At 42.4% G+C, this 16,892-nt stretch overlaps 1 protein-coding gene across 6 annotated transcripts in view; it reads left to right on the top strand.

Annotated features, from left to right (window-relative positions):
• paqr5b (progestin and adipoQ receptor family member Vb) overlaps positions 1-16,892 on the top strand; it is a 92,982-nt gene that overhangs the window by 6,423 nt on the left and 69,667 nt on the right. Inside the window, exons 1-2 of one of the 6 annotated variants that reach the window (XM_072565233.1) lie at positions 8,846-8,877; positions 10,255-10,290. The exons of 2 other annotated variants lie outside the window; for them this stretch is intronic. The gene's annotated coding sequence lies outside the window, so the exon portion shown is untranslated. Of the gene's footprint in view, positions 1-3,047; positions 3,625-8,845; positions 8,878-10,254; positions 10,291-16,892 lie in introns of those variants that run through there. 3 more of the 6 variants (XM_072565232.1, XM_072565236.1, XM_072565235.1) reach the window with 3 other exon arrangements.

Below are 16,892 nucleotides of genomic sequence, written 5' to 3'. Positions count from 1 at the left end.
CCCTCCCTCCCTGAGAAGCTGCTGGGGCAACAAAGAAGGAATTGCACTTATACAGCACCTTCCATCGCTTCAAAACATCCCAAAGTGCACTACAAGCACACATTACCTTTGCAACATGGGCTAGTTGCAGTGTAAATATTGGCCAGGGCACCAGGGGAACTCCTCCTGAGGGAATGCCATCAGATTTGCTGTGCTCCCTGAAGGAATTCCCAATGGAGGACTTATGCCCGAAACGTCGATTCTCCTGCTCCTCAGATGCTGCCTGACCTGCTGTGCTTTTCCAGCACCACGCTCTCTCGACTACGATCTCCAGCATCTGCAGTCCTCACATTCTCCTTTAATCAGGGAGTGTCAGCCTTGATTCTGTGGCTCTGGAGTTGGTCTTGAGCCCATGACTCTGAGGCCAAAGTGCTATCAATGTTGTGCTACAGCTGATGCCAAGCGGGCAGAGCAGAGCTAACTGGCACAGGCGGGGGAAGGGAAACTCCTGACTGTATGCAAAGCAAAGGGAAACAATCTCATACTAACTACCCACTAGCTGGGGCCACCTCCTTTTGGTAATGACAAGACAATATCCCGTGATCTAGCCCTGAGCGAATCCTGCAAATACCAATTATCATTAAAAATGCACAGGCACATTGTTTACTTTTCTTGTGCACTGTCCTTTGCTCTAGATGGTTTGAGTGTGTGCATGTTGATCACACTCTTTTCAGGAGGTACTTCTTCATGGAGAAGAAAAAATATTCTCCACTTTGAACTGTTGGGTTTGCAGTCCCGAGATCGTCTGTCCTGACCTGCCGTGCTTTTCCAGCGTTATACTTTTCGACTCTGACTATGCAGCATCTGCAGCCCTCACTTTCTGCGAGTTGGACTGAAGGGTCTGCTTCTGTGCTGTACAATTCTATTTCCTTCCCTGAAGGACATTAGTGAATCGGTTGGATTTTCAGAGCAATCAATGATAGTTGTTGATATACAGGAGGTGGTGTCAGGTGTGGGTGCAGACTGCACGAACCTTTTACTGGAACAAAGGTTTTCTGTTTAATGATTAGCTGATTACACAGAGAAAATACCTTCATGCAATTGCAGCAATTTTGATAATTAGCATAAAAAGTCGGAGGCGAACTGCTCCCTCCTTTCAGTGTACAAACATAACCTTGTCAAGGAATTTGCTTACAGTATATATGGCATTACTCAACTTCAGATTCCAAAGTGAATTTAAATATAAATAAGAAAAAGAAACTCATGCCAATTTTGGCTGTAGATCAGGAGCTGAAAGAATGTATTCCACATCTAGAATAAGGTCACAAGTCACACGACACCAAGTTATAGACCAACAGGTTTATTTGAAATCACAAGCTTTCAGAGCACTGCTCCTACGTCAGGTGCAGTGCACAACTGCTGGAGCTTCGAGACTTCACCTGACGAAGGGGCAGGGCTCCAAAAGCTCGTGATTTCAAATAAATCTGTTAGACTATAACCTGGTGTCAATAACCTGGTGTCAACCAGGAACCTGGTTTCCTGATGAAGGGCTTCTGCCTGAAATGTCGATTTTCTTGCTCCTCGGATGCTGCCTGACCTGCTGTGCATTTCCAGCACCACTCCAATCTTGACTATAACCTGGTGTCACGTGACTTCTGACTGTGAAAAGTATTGGTTCAACATGGGATGTCACCGGGGAGGAAGACTCTCAGAGTGAGATGGGCACGAAGCTGTTTGGTGGAATCCACTGAGTTTGGACAACTGAAAGATACCTCATTAAAAGTAAGGTTGTATAGATAAAAGGGACTTCAGCTGATGAAGGAGCGGCACTCTAAATGCTTGTGATTTCAAATAAACCTGTTGGTCTATAACCTGATGTCATGTGACTTCTGACCTTGTCCACCCCTGTCCAACGCCGTCACCTCCACGTCACATTTAGAATAGAATAGAAATAAATTGTCACGTGTACTTGTACACAGTGAAAAGTTTTATATGCCACCCTACTATGGCGCCTGTGTTAATGACTGAAGTCATGCATAATAATAAAAGAGAAATTAAGACAAAATTAATCACAGTTCAGTTAACAGCTCCTGGCCTCAGGGAAAGCTGATTAAGAAGCAATGGAATACCGGGAAGAAGCAGCCAGGACAAGACTGTCATTCTCAGATGCTTGGCTGGTGGAATAGCCTCAGAATAGCCTATTAGTTAGCTGTGTTTTCTAGTGTGTATGTGAGGTATCTAAATTTCAACCCCCATGTTTCTCCCATGCTGTCCTCATTACAGTCCTTTGATGCCAGGGATTAGTCTCGTGGTTTTTCACTGCACTATCATCATTGGATTGAATGATTCCTGTTGGCATTGTGACTAAAACTTGACACGTTGCTTGATGTCTAATCTGATTCAGGCAATGTGCTAATTTCTTTCAGATGTGGAGGCAGTAGCATAATGGTAGCCAACATTCTCACTGACTTTATTTCCTTCTGCACAGGCCTCATCATCACAAACATCACCATGCGCACACCCACTCCACATAGACAAGGCATTGGTGTTAATGTCAATGGACAAGAAATCCAGGGTTCCAAGCTAATGTTCTGTGATGTGGATTCCAACCTCACCAGAGGTGAATTCAGTAAAATTGAAATTAAAAAGCTGGTCCACTAATAACCATTGTCATAAACACCCATTGATTCAGGAATGTCCTTTCGGGAAGGAAATCTGCCATTCTCGCCTGGTCTGGACTACATATGACTCCAGACTCACCTACAGAACCAATCAGTTCAGGGCAATAAATACCAGCCTTGCCAGTGATGCCCATATTGCATGCAAGAATTTTTAAAAAGGACATTTCTTGTCGCTTATAGTCAAGTAAACTAACAAATTTTGCTTTTGTTTGAGAGTATCACAGAATAAAATCCATACCCCTAAAACACACCAAGAATGTTATGATTGTTGGTTAGCTCAGTTGGCTGGACTGCTTGTTTGCAATCTGATGTGAATAGCCTGGTTTCAAATCCAGCACTGGCTGAGGTCACCAGGAAGGTCCCACCTTCTCAACATTGCCCATTGCCTGACATGTGGTGATCCTCAAGTTAAACCCACTGCCAGTTGAATCTCTCCCAGAGTGATGGCTTTACGTTTAGTTAGCTTTCGCCTCTTTTGTATGCCCCATTTCCTTCACTCAACCAATGGCAGCTTTGCTTTCAGGGGTCCGAGCCTAAGCTTTGTAATTCCGTCCAGAAACTTCTCTGCTCTCCATCCCTTTACCCCTGTTTGCGCATTCAGCAAGACCAAACTCTCTGCCTAAGTGTTCCATAACCATTTTAACATAGTATTGTTTGTTGTTGGATTACCCCCATGCCACCTTATGATAGTCCCCCATGTTTAAACACAAGTTGTAGACCTCTCTGACCTCACTGACTCTCTCTCCTCCTTAGAATTTATCTCGTTCACCCAGAGCGTTTGGTAACCCCTTGCAATCCAGCTCCTTTGGCTTGGGTCCCTCATCAATGAGCACCCCAAGAGTAGAAGATTCAGATCGAAGCATTCACAGAGAATGGTTTATACAATTCTTCAGTTCAAGCACTGTTCTTCTTGGGAATCAAAACTCTTTTTGGTTGATATGGTTAGCAATGTGAAGAGGATCAGGTAATCTGCTTTATGTTTGTGTGTCGTTGATCGATGGATAGATATTGACCAGGATTCTGAGAATAACTCCCCTGTTCTACAAGAAAACAATGTCACTGGTTATTTCCCATCTAATATGAGCATGTAGTAGGGACCTCAGGTGAACTCCTCATCCAAAAGACAGCACTTTCCAACATTGCAGTGCTCCCTCAGTATTGCACTGGCACGTCAATCTTGTTTGATTTTATGCTTGAGCCCTAGAGAAAGTTTTGAACTCGAAACTTAAGATTCAAAAGCAACAGTGCTACCAACTGAGTCACAGCTGATAAAGTGAAATAATTATTAAATATTATAAAGCATTCTTTTCAGCGTTCAATTACTTGGGAGTGGATACAGTTTGAGTATCGACCAATATCTTATTTGCTAATAAATTTGTCAACAAACATTTATTAACTTTCAATCAGCACCTAATTTGGAAACGTTCCAGCGTTGATTCTATTTGTGAAGTTAAAATATAAGTTCTTTGTTACTGTAATGACATAGCTGCTTGAAACCTTGTGTCACGTACTTTGTGGTTCAAATGATATAGAAAACAGGAGTAGAAGGTGTGGCTAACTTGCCCTGATGGCTTAATTAGCATTGTATGAGGTTAAATTAAACCAAACAGCTTCAAATTGTTCTGATGTAAGGTCAGGGCTAAATCAGCTGACTTTTATTCTGAATTGGTTTCAGAGTTGTACACTCATTAGCGCACATCAGGAAGCCATTCAGCCCCTAGAGTTCATACCAGTGCTTCGACTGACTTCAACTCCTGTGGGTAATAGAATGGAGATCTCAGTCCTCCAGAAATTGAAATTATCTGGATCTCTGCTGCCTGTAATTAGATTCATGGGAAGTACATATTCGCTCATCACTCCTCTACTCATTTAAGCCTTGCCTCGAAACTTTGCCTACTCTCTCCCCACCCCCACCCTCCTCTAGCTTATCTCTCCACGCTTCAGGCTCACTGCCTTTATTCCTGATGAAGGGCTTTTGCCCGAAATGTCGATTTCGAAGCTCCTCGAATGCTGTCTGAACTGCTGTGCTCTTCCAGCACCACTAATCCAGAATCTGGTTTCCAGCATCTGCAGTCATTGTTTTTACCTCACTAAACCTTGCCACCTGTCCATTAATGCCTTCATTTTTAAAATGTAACCCTTAGGTTCAAATCCTTCCCCTTCTAGGTCTGTAACCTCCTCCGACCCCAAAACACCTCCAGAGCTCTGTGGTTGTCCAGCTGTGGCCTCTTTTGCATGCCCCACATCCCTCGCTCAAACGTTGTGGCTGTGCCTTCAGCTATCCTGGCTCTAAGCTTTGGAGTTCTGTCTGGGTAGATGCTATGTTGGTGGCTCCTGACTACCCTTTAAGATGGCCGAGAAAGCAAATCAATTAAAGGGCTACAACTGAAATAGCATCCACTTGCCAGTGAAAAATGAGGAACAAACCAAACTTATTTCCCAGCTTCTATAACAGGTTGGCATCTGGAACCAGTTTCCAAATCAAGTCCGCCCCGAGAGGACTTTGGATAGAGGCAGCAATGGATAGGTGGAGCTGTCCAGGCTTGGCTGGGAGAGAGAATATGACAGAGAAGAGTGGGAAGTGAATTGATTGAACTGGAGTCAACAAATATTTGGATTCCTGTTGCTTCACCAAAATATCGTCACAAAATACAAAGACTGTGACATGAAACCAGCATCTCCACGGCTTCAACAAATTCTTGACATCCAATTACCCGAATACAGAGCAGTCTAGATACCAAACTCCATATATTTCCTATAATTGCAGAAATGAATATCTGTGTGACTACACATCAAGTTGCATCATGCCCTGACTATATTCTCATACAACCTCGAGCAGTCCCAGTAAATAATTTTTTTAAATCTCTTATGGCAGTTGTCATTGTGTGTTTAATGTGGTACATGTCCCTTTATGGCAATTTCAGCTACAAAGTCACCAAAATCAGAGACCAAGCCTATTATCTAGGAATAAGTGAGGACCGCAGATGCTGGAGATCAGAGCTGAAAATGTGTTGTTGGAAAAGCGCAGCAGGTCAGGCAGCATCCAAGGAGCAGGAGAATCGACGTTTCAGGAAGAAGGGCTCATGCCCGAAATGCCGATTCTCCTGCTCCTTGGATGCTGCCTGACCTGCTGCGCTTTTCCAGCAACACATTTTCAGCTATTATCTAGGAATGTGCAGATTTAAAAACAGACTCATGTTACCCAGCGGCAGTGGTGGAAATAGAGGAAAATGGAAGAAATGGATCCACTACACTAGAGAAATCTTTCACTCCAAGGGACATCTTCTAATTCTCCACATGTATAATATCGATGGTGGGTAAGTGCAAGGAATATTACGACGAAGAGACATTCTTTGAATTTTACTTGGCTCTTACAGGTTTTAAAATTCCTGAATATTTGGTGTAACATTGCATCAACCCTGACTAGCTGCATTCCATAGATACTATCCCTACAAGTGAAGCAACAACGCTACATTACATTTGATCATCTCCACCTGTATTCACCTCAACTGCTTAGTCACAATTTGATATTTGTCCAACTAATTGGCATGTCATTACCAGTTTCAATGAATGCTCATTCCATAGAGATACAATGCATTAGGGAAACATGCAAGAATCTTTTCCTGGAGTTTTACTAATTCTGCTTTCAGAGCTTTTTGTAATCAAAAGTAGAAGCTGATTAAATTGGTACTTAGATTAGCTGTAACTTTAAAGCAATATGCAGATAATTACTTAGTAGTTTAGAACTTTAAAAGGAGGCAAAATATCAAAGCTTATCACGCTACACTAGTTAGAATTAGGATGCACGCTGTAGACATGAAAATAGGGGCACCCTTTTATAGAGAAATCAAGGTTAACGCTTTGGGTCTGGTGAGCCTTCCTCAGAATTGAGGACCCAAAACATTAGCTGTGAAGACAAATCAAAGTTACTGCCAGACCTGCTGAGCTTTTCCAGCAATTTCCGTCTTGTTTCTGATTTACAGCATCTACAGTTCTTTTGGTTTTTACCCTTTTATAGAGAGTGAGAAGAGGGCACTGATTGGTTGAGCCATCACGAGCATGGAGATGACAACAGAAACTGTCAATCTTAATCCTCTGACCTTAAGTAGGTTGACTCTGATTGATCAGGGTGTTACCATGGGAACGCAGCAAAGATCGGCAGTTTCCGTGATCTTGAGAGAAAATGAGGACTGCAGATGCTGGAGATCAGAGTCGAGAGAGTGGTGCTGGAAAAGCGCAGCAGGTCAGGTAGCATCCGAGGAGCAGGAGAATCGACGTTTCAAGCTTAAGATCTTCATCAGGAATCTTGTTTCCATGATCTTGTTTTGTCCACGAAAAGGGTGCGATGTATGTATAAATTCCTTTTGTCTACATAGTCAGAAGTCACATGACACCAGATTATACTCCAACAGGTATATTTGTTATCACAACTTTTAAAAGTTCGCACTTTAGAAACAGCATTCCCAATTCGTCAATCTCATTGCAGTGAATTCACATTGACAAAACATGTATAATAGCAGAACAACCTGCATAATAGCAGCATGAAACAGTCAGCTTCCATTGTTCAAATGTTTGAGAAATTTCCCCTTCCAGATAATCTGAGGTAAACTGGGCTAAATTGGTGTCCCTTTTTTTCAAATTCTGTTTCTGGTGTCCTAATGCCAATGAAAGCAGGATTTGACATCTCATCTCCTTCCAGCACTGAATAGATCTGCATAGTGTCCCTCCTCAAGCAGTCCTCTTATCAACAGTAAGGGGTTGAAGATGATACGTTGCTGGGCCTAGTGTTCTGAAAATAATTAAAGATGAGAAAAGCTGAGTTTATCAGTCCAAAAGATTGTAAAATCCACTCATGCAAATATCAAATAGTCTCTTAAATGATGTCTGGAATTGTGGTTCCCCTTATATACCCAGGAATCCATTGATTGTTCATTAATTCCTCTGCATTTGAAGAAACATAATATGCTGATTTTCAAAGAAAAATTCATATATGGAATATGGACCTCACTGGTTGGGCCAACATTTCCTGCCCAACCCCAAGTGCTTTTGAGAAGTCTCAGGTGTGTCCTAAATTTACTGTTTCCTGTACCAAGGTAGCATCTTCTTAACTCTGAGTGTGTACCATTTGTAACACTGAAGCTGCTTTGGTGCATTACTTCAACAGCAGCTTCAAACTCCCTGCCCTGCAAATAGGGAAGGAGCCAGGATTTGATCCACCAGTGAGAAAGGAATGGTGATAAATTCTAAGTTGGGTACTGTGTAAAAGGGAATTTGTTGGTGGTGATGCTCCTATGCACTTACTGCACCTGTTCTTCTAGATGGGAGAGGTCAGGGATTTGGAAGGTGAACCGTGCTCCCTTTTGATTGTTTTGACCACCTTATTTTGCACTTCCTCAATAGGATATACTGATGCATCAGTTGACATTCTATTATTTTTATTATTTATTTATTCATTCATTCACAGGATGAGGGCGTTGCTGGCTAAGGCAGCATTTATTGCCCATCCCTAATTGCTCAGAGGGCAGTTAAGAGTCAACCATATTGCTATGGGTCTGGAGTCACTTGTAGGCCAGACAAGGATGACAGATTTCCTTCGCTAAAGAGCATTAGTGAACCAGATGGGTTTATTCCTGGCAATCAACAATGGTCGTCATTTGAATGTTAATTTCAGATTTTTATTGAATCTACCATGGAGGGATTCAAACTTTAAGCATTCAAGCCCAAGTCCCTTGATATCTGGAATAACAGTCCAGCAATAATACCACATGGCCATCACCTCCCCTAAAGTACTCAAGTGTTTGGAGTGGAAGTTGAACCCTCAACCTTATGATTCAGGAGTTGAAAGTGCCAGTGCTGGCACTGAGCATGTACTGATCGAGAAAGTCCAAGGTCTTCAACACAGACTTTGTGCTTCTCTGGACCTTAGTGATGGTAAAAATAATCAAGATTCCCCAAATTACCATTACCTTTAAACAAACATTCCTTTGGCAGAATGATCACAAAGTGGGATGTTCCCTTTTTAAAAACCGAAAGAACTGCGGATGTGGGAAATCGGAAACGAAAACAGAAATTGCTGGAAAAGCTCAGCAGGTCTGGCAGCATCTGTGGAGAGAAATCAGAGTTAATGCTTCAGGTCCGGTGATCCTTCCTCAGAAATGTTCTCCTTTTTTATCTGCATTTTAAAGTACATCGCAAAGACTCCTCAATTCTGCAGTTGGTAAGTTCAGTTTAATGCAAAGTCTGAGGCTTCATTGAAGGTGTCATCGTCATAGAGAAGTGCAGCATTGAAACAGACCCTTCGGTCCAACCCGTCCATGCTGACCAGATATCCCTGTGCAAAGGGTTGGGTGAATCAGCTTGCTGCCAGTCCTGGTGGAACTAGTTAAACACATGAGGAGGACAGAATCGGAGAGGTTGTTGATGGGATTAGTTGTTGAAGGATGGATAGAAGGTAGTGTGGAGTTTAAACACCAGCGTAGAAACACTAACATAGACATGTTGATTTAAATGGCATGTTTCTGTAAAATATGGCATAAGCCTACATCATTCTGGTAGGGAATCATTTAGTGCATAAAAATGCCTCTTCCCCCTGAAAACGAGGACCACAAGGGAGAGATAATAGGATTCTGCTATTACCTGAGATTATTCAGAATTTGACATAGGGTGATGGAAAGTTGTCAGACAAAAGGCGCGGAGGATCCAAGTCTGGCTGTTTGATATAAACTTGCATAACACAGTAAACAGAGTTTAAAAATCACACAACACCAGATTATAGTCCAACGGGTCTAATTGGAAGCACTAGCTTTCGGAGTGCTGCTCCTTCATCAGGTGGTTGTGGGTGTCTGTGCTGTCTATAACCACCTGATGAAGGAGCTGCGCTCCGAAAGCTAGTGCTTCCAATTAGACCCGTTGGACTATAATCTGGTGTTGTGTGATTTTTAACTTTGCCCACCCCAGACCGGCACGGCAACTCCACATCACGGTAAACAGGGACCAAGAGAAAGCTGAGACAAATCTGTAAGGGAAATGGAAGATGATGGAAAAGAAACCATTTTAATTTGGAACGTGCTGCCTAAGAGAGCAGTGGAAACAGATTTTGTCACATTGTTTGAAAGGAAATTTGACATATGAACTTCAATAAGGAAAGATGCACAAGTCTATTGGGGGAGGGGGTACAAAGCAAAGGGGGGTGTAGGTTTAATGGATAGCACTTTCGAAGACCTGGCATAGATAAGAATCGTCTCCTATTGTGTTAGCTGATTCCACCTCTGATTCATGAAACCTGGTACCTGACAAAGGGTTCAGATCTGAAATGGTTCCCTCCACAGGGGCTGAGTGAGCAGTGTTGTGTCCGCAATCTCCCTTGCAGGGATACTGAGGGAATGCTACACTGTCAGAGGCACTTTCTTTGGTTGGGTCATTAAACAGAGGGCCTTACATACCCATTTGGACTTACTAAAATATCCCATGTCTCTATTGGAAAAAACACTATGGGGTTTCCCTGCAGCATCCTGGTAGATACTTAGCTCTTGACCAATGTGACAGATTATTCAGTCCTTAGCATGTTACTTATTGTGTGCAATTTGGCTGCTAGGTTTCGACATGAACAACAGTGACTACACTTCAAAAGGTAAGTGTACAAATGTTTTGGGATAGCCTAAAGGATTGAAAAGTGTCATATAAATGCAAGATCTTTTTACTATTTCTTTACTGATTTGCAAACAAAGGTTTGACTAAGATGTGTCAAGGACAAAATGCAGTTTTCTTTAAGCCGATAATCTTACTGGAAGGAGAGGATTACTTTGGTTAGCGCATCAGGAGAACGTTGTCCCAACAGAAATTATTGTATAGTGAGCAAATCAGAGACTAACTATTACAGTATTTATTCAGAAAAATAGCTAATAATCACAGCAGAAAAGATCCGTGTTGCTGTTATCATCCACTGTCAAGCTTATTGTCCTATTGCTACATCCTTATCTCAGTTTATCTTCAAATACCTATTCAACCTACCTTTCAATGTTGACATGGTCCTTGCTTCAGTCACTATCACCACCAGTGTGTTCCACAACCTCATACTTCTGTGTGTATGAAAATGTTCTCTCACTCCACCCTAAATATTGTACATTTTTAATCTTTTTGTATCTTTACTGTAGCATTAGAAACATTCTGCTTTAATTAACTCGGTTGAGGGAGTTAGAATTGATGTTAATCACTCCATCACTGGTGATTGTGCTTTCAGCTGCTTTGGTCCAAAGCTCTGGAATTCCTTCCCTAAACTTCTCTATCTTGCTGCTACTCCCTCGCTCTCATCCTTAAATGCTCCACGAAATCTTTCTCTCTCAGCAGGTTCTTGGCTGTCAGTCCAGTTGTGATACAGTGTCAAACTTTGATCGAATATGCTCCTGTGAAGTGCATGGAACATTTTGCAAGCAGCATAACTAGGATCCTGCTTGATGGGCACGCCATTTACCACCATCAGCATCCACTCCCTCCAACACTGATGTGCAGTAGCAACACTGTGTACCATCTACAAGATGCACTGCAGCAACTCACCACCAGACAACTACAACCTGGCACAATGCTTCCCAAATGGAGGTTGGGACCCAGGGCAGGATCATGAGCTGACATTTTGGCATTATGAGTTGTCAAGCGATAGTAGCTACTATAGAGTTTCAACTGAGGTGTAATAGCTGTATGCCTTTACCACCAGGCCCCTACTGTCTAAGCCTCAACCACCACAACTCAGAGAGTTCTCACTGAGGGGTTATGATTAATTTCAAGATGTGAAATGAGATAACAGCAGGAAAAGGTTTGGGAAGCATTGATTTAGAAGGACAGGGCTGTAGATGCATGGGAGTACCACAAATTGCAAGTTCTCCTCCAATCCACACACCAACCCGTCTTGATCCAATATCCCCATTGTCACTGGGTCAACTCTTGGAATTCCCTCTCTAAGGGTGTTGTGGATCTACCTAGAGCACATGGACTATGGAGAAGGAGATGAATGCAAGAGAACTTGGAGAAATAAATTGTTGTGTCATATTACAGAAGAGGAGGTGGTGTGTCTCGAGGATCGGTGCTGGGTCCAGTGCTTTTCATCATTTATATAAATGATTTGGATGTGAATAAAGGAGGCATGGTTAATAGGTTTGCAGATGACATCAAAATTGGAGGTGTGGTAGAGAGTGAAGAAGGTTATCTCAGAATTCAACAGGACCTTAATCAGATGGGCCGAGGAGTTGCACATATAGTTTAATTTAAATAAATGTGAAGGTCTGCATTTTAGAAAGGCAAATCAGGGCAGGATTTATACACCTAACAGTAGGGTCCTGGGGAGTGTTGCTGAGCAAAGGGACCTAGGTGTGCAGGTGCATAGTTCTTGCAAGTGGAGTCACAGGTAAACAGGCTGGTGAAGAAGGCATTTGGTATGCTTGCCTTCACTGGTTAGTGCATTGACTATAGGAGTTGGGATGTCATGTTGGAGCTGTATTGGACTTTGTTAGGCCACTGTGTTCAATTCTGGTCTCCCTGCTATAGGAAAGATGTTAAATTTGAAAGGATTCAGAAAAGATTTACAAGAATGCAAGATTGGACGGGTTGTGCTACAGGGAGAGGCTGAATAGGCTGGGCCTGGAGCATCAGAGGCTGAGAGGTAACCCTACAGAGATTTATAAATCATGGAGGAGCCTGAATATTGTTAATAGCTTGGTGGGGGAGTCCAAACCTCGAGGGCCTAGGTTTAAGGTGAAAGGGTAAAGATGTAAAAGGAGCCTGAGGGATAACTTTTTCACACAGAGGGTGGTGCATGTATGGAATGAGATGCCAGAGGAAGTGGTGGAGTTTGAAACAATTGCAACATTTAAAAAGCATCAAGATGGGTATATGAATAGGAGGGATTTAGAGGAATACAGGCTAAGTGTTGGCAAATGGGACTAGATTAATTTGGGATATCTGGTCGGCACAGATGAGTTGGACTGAAGAGTCTGTTTCTGTGCTGTACAGCTCTCTGCTTGTAGTAGTTCAAGAAGGCAGCTAACCACCACCTTCTCAAGGACAACTAGGGACGGGTAATAAATGCTGTGCCAGGCAGGCAATGCTTAAATCCCTCGAACAGATAATAAATAACAAATACAGGTTTGTTGTTTGAGATGAAAGAGATAACAGATCAACTATTAAGTGCAAAAATACACTCATGGAGTCAACTCCACCTCCACATGGATTGGGCAATGTTGAAGCATTGGGTAAGGTCGCTCCCTGAAAGAGTAACAATTATGATAGAAAACATTGTGTAAAGTTCAGTCACTTGTTAAACAGATCAAGATAATATGGAATGACATAGGAGGGTGAAGACTACAGGAATGAAATGATATAGTACTATTGTTTGTCTGAAGGATAAAGCTAACAAAAGCTGGCTGGACTCACTCAATACTGTCCAGCCAGCTTTTGTTAACTTTACCCTTCAGGCAAACAATAGTACTATATCATTTTATTCCTGTAGTCTTCACCCTCCTATCTGATCTAGCCTCAAAGGCTCCACTTCAAGCATTAGTTTAAGAAGTACTGCAGTACCATTGCATAACTCTCCGACAGAGATTTCCCGTAAGTAACATTGGACCTGTATCTCTACAATCATGGGTTGTTTTTATCTCTTCTGTTGCTTCTTAATTTTAAAACACCTTAAAATTGCCCTTAAAATGTCTTTCTCTCATACTGAAAAGACCAACAATAGTTATATTGTATTGCCTTAAATCAGACAGGATCCTTGTGAACAAAAGGGAGAAAAAGCATTATGTGACTTGAATTACTTTCACATGACAGACGTCTTGATATGATCTTGCCGAGGTGTGAGCAGGAAAGCTCACTTTGAGATAATGGGAGATTAACAAAGCAGTTACTTTCGCAGTTACATATTATCTCAGGATGATTGCCTTAAAAGAAATTCCAATGTTTAGGAAACACATTTCTTTGCTTGCTTTACATTATCTCTGGGTGATCAGTTATGTAGGAATATTTAGTTTGTTAGTTTTTAAAATATTCAGCACCCTCACAACCATTGGGAGTACACTGACTTGAGCCTTCCCAGCACTTCATTTCCACAGCCTGCTGAACTCCTGGGAGAGGCTGCAAAACAGAGGGCATCCCAGGGGAAATAAAGGAAAATCAGGAGGGGTATAGATAGGATAAATAGACAAGGTCTTTTTCTCTGGAGTCAGGGAATCCAGAACTAGAGGGCATAGGTTTAGGGTGAGAGGGGAAAGATATAAAAGAGACCTAAGGGGCAACTTTTTCACGCAGAGGGTGGTACGTGTATGGAATGAGCTGGAGGAAGTGGTGGAGGCTGGTACAATTACAATATTTGAAAGGCATCTGGATGGGTATATGAATGGGAAGGGTTTAGAAGGATATGGGCCGAGTGCTGGCAAATGGGCCTAGATTAATTTAGGATATAGTTGGCATGGACGAGTTGGACCGAAGGGTCTGTTTCTGTGCTGTATATGTCTATGGCTCTGTTTCATATGGCCTGAGGAGTGGGTGTGGAGTATTTGAGATTGTTGGTTGGATTCTGTTGGACCTTTGGTAGGGTGAATACTGACCAAAAACCTTTGCTTTATTGTTGTTGCTGTTTTGAATATTAGAAAATATCAGGATTCTAGTTCACAATTTCTGGGGTCTGTGCTGCTCAACACATTCTCCACTTGTGCACTAGCACTGCCAACCCTCAAGGATTGCCCCAGGGTCTAGAGAGAAAAAAAAAATTCTGTTCAGCATTGAGGAAAATTAGTCTTTGTTCTCACTTTTGTGAATGCTTCTATATCAGTTATAAAAATATTGAGGAAAGGGGCCAGGGAGTGTGGGTGTTAGAAGTCAAGATTAATCCAATTGGGCAGAATTATTTCTTCCCTTTCCTGTTGGAAGATGATCGTGCAGCTGGAGAAAAGACAATTGCTGGGATTTTAGGTGATTTAATTCAGAAGGTCATGTGATGGAGCCTGCAGGAATGCAGCCAAATGGAGTTGGCAAATATACTGAGCACCTGTTGTTCATGACCTTCCAAAGACAGACTTGCCTTGTTGTGTCTGGGGATGGTGGAGTTGGCTAATGAAAAACACTTTCTTATCTACTTTTGACCTCCAAAACAAATATTAATGTGATTTTTTTTCTCTCTCTCTCTCTCTCTCTCTCTCTCTCTCTCTCTCTCTCTCTCTCTCTCTCTCTCTCTCTCTCTCTCTCTATTTTCTCCTTTCTATCTTTTGAAGGCGCAGGACTCACAGTTAGACCATTCGTCTTCCGATACTCTCTCCGCACCACCACCATCCCCCCCCACCCCCCAACAAAGTGCCGTTTCTCAGTGTATGAATTTCAGCAATGAGGTCAGCAAACTTTTGAACATGAGGAAATCCCAGCTCAAGTCAATGGAACGATCCACCTGGGGGTCAGGCAGAAATCTGGGGCAAAAACTCTGCAAGATATTTTCCATTTCACAGCTCATGGGCAAGGAAGTCAATAATAATATACCTTTACTGTCACCCTTCTGCAACTGGCTTGCTTAATTGGCAAAGATAAACCATTAGCCCCTTAAAATTCTAGTCCATACCCAGTTCATTATTTTAAATCTTCCGTTATGAGTTTGCACATAACACTATTGACTGTCAAGAGAGTTGCTCGAAAGTTCATCCTTGGATTTAGAATTGGACAATTCACCTATTGTGCATCACCTATTCCCATCCCCCTACTATCTGGGGCCACACTTTCAGCTGCTTGGGTCCTAATCTCTGGAATTCCTTCCCCCAGATGTCTCGCCTTTCTAACATGCTGTCCGCCCGTAAGACACTCTTCAAAGCGTACCTCTTTGGGAAACTGTACCAATATCTCCATATCCCATCCTTCACCTCACTGTCAAATGTTCATCTGCTTACCTTTTCATAAAGCACTTTGACATTTTGAAGGTCTTATATAAGACCTTCAAAGTGGAAGCTAAAGTCACTAAAATGGCATTGGATGATGTTTTAAAGGATTTGTTTTAAAAAAACCCTTTTGTGCAGTGTGAGCCGGACCAGCTTTATTGGACATTCCTACTTGTCATTGCATTTAGTGGCTGGCTCGGCCATTTCAGAGAGTAGTTTAGAGCCAACCACATTGTATCGGTCTGAAGTCACATGCAGGCCAGAACAGGTAAGGATGGCAGATTTCCTCCTTTCAAGGACATTGGTGAACCAGATGGGTTTTTACAACAACTGATGATAGTCTCATGAGGCTGAGATGTCACTTAAAATTTGACATTGTTGTTACTGGGAAATCATTGTGTCTCGAGCTCCTTGGTTGTTTGAGCGTGCTCATTGTTATCACCAGCTCCAAGTTCCCAATGAGAAACACAATCAGTCGTAGGTTTCTCTGATATTGTATGATATATAATGATATCGTATAATATCTCTCAGAAGTGTCACTATTTCTTCTTACATAATAATTTACTTTGAATGCAAACACTGTTGCTTCATTGGGCAGACTCAAGCCAGTATCTACACAGAAAGATCCCATAAACTGCCCCTGGATGAAAGATGATGTTGCCTGGGGGTGGCACGTAAACACAAGCATTGGGGAGTCATAGAATCCCTATAGCATAGAAATAGGCCATTCAGCCCAACAAGTCCACACTGACCCTCCAAACAGTAACCCACCCAGACCCATTCCCTACTCCATTACTCTACTCTATACTTGCCCCTGACTTAATGCATCTAATCTATACATCCTTGAACACATTGGCAATTTTAGCATAACCTAACCTGCACATCGTTGGACTGTGGGAGGAAACCAGAGTACCCAGACGAAACCCACGCAGATGCAGGGAGAATGTGCAAACTTCTCACAGACAGTTGCCCGAGGCTGGAATCAAATCTGGGTCCCTGGCGTTGTGAGGCATCAGTGCTAACCACTGAGCCACCATGCCACCCAGATGCTTTCCTTCACATCGACGTGGGATTGTGAATATTGTTCTGAGCCACAGAAACAGGTATGTGGGCTTGTCATTTTATCATCTCACTCAGGGATTGGCACCTCTGACAGAGTGCTGGAGTGATCTAGCATGGTCTCATGATCAAAAGGTTGTCATCTTTTTTGGCAGGCTGCAGTCAAAAAGGGCACTGTTTTGATTGCACTGAATAAATTACAATGAAACAAGGGCACTAGAAATGGCATTAGCACTCAAGACTAGATTAGAGAAAATGAGACAGGGCT

This window comes from Chiloscyllium punctatum, chromosome 48, assembly GCF_047496795.1.
Source record: "Chiloscyllium punctatum isolate Juve2018m chromosome 48, sChiPun1.3, whole genome shotgun sequence".
NCBI lineage: Eukaryota > Metazoa > Chordata > Chondrichthyes > Orectolobiformes > Hemiscylliidae > Chiloscyllium > Chiloscyllium punctatum.
The sequence above is the reverse complement of the archived record's forward strand: the minus strand, read 5'-3'. Positions and strand labels throughout refer to the sequence as shown.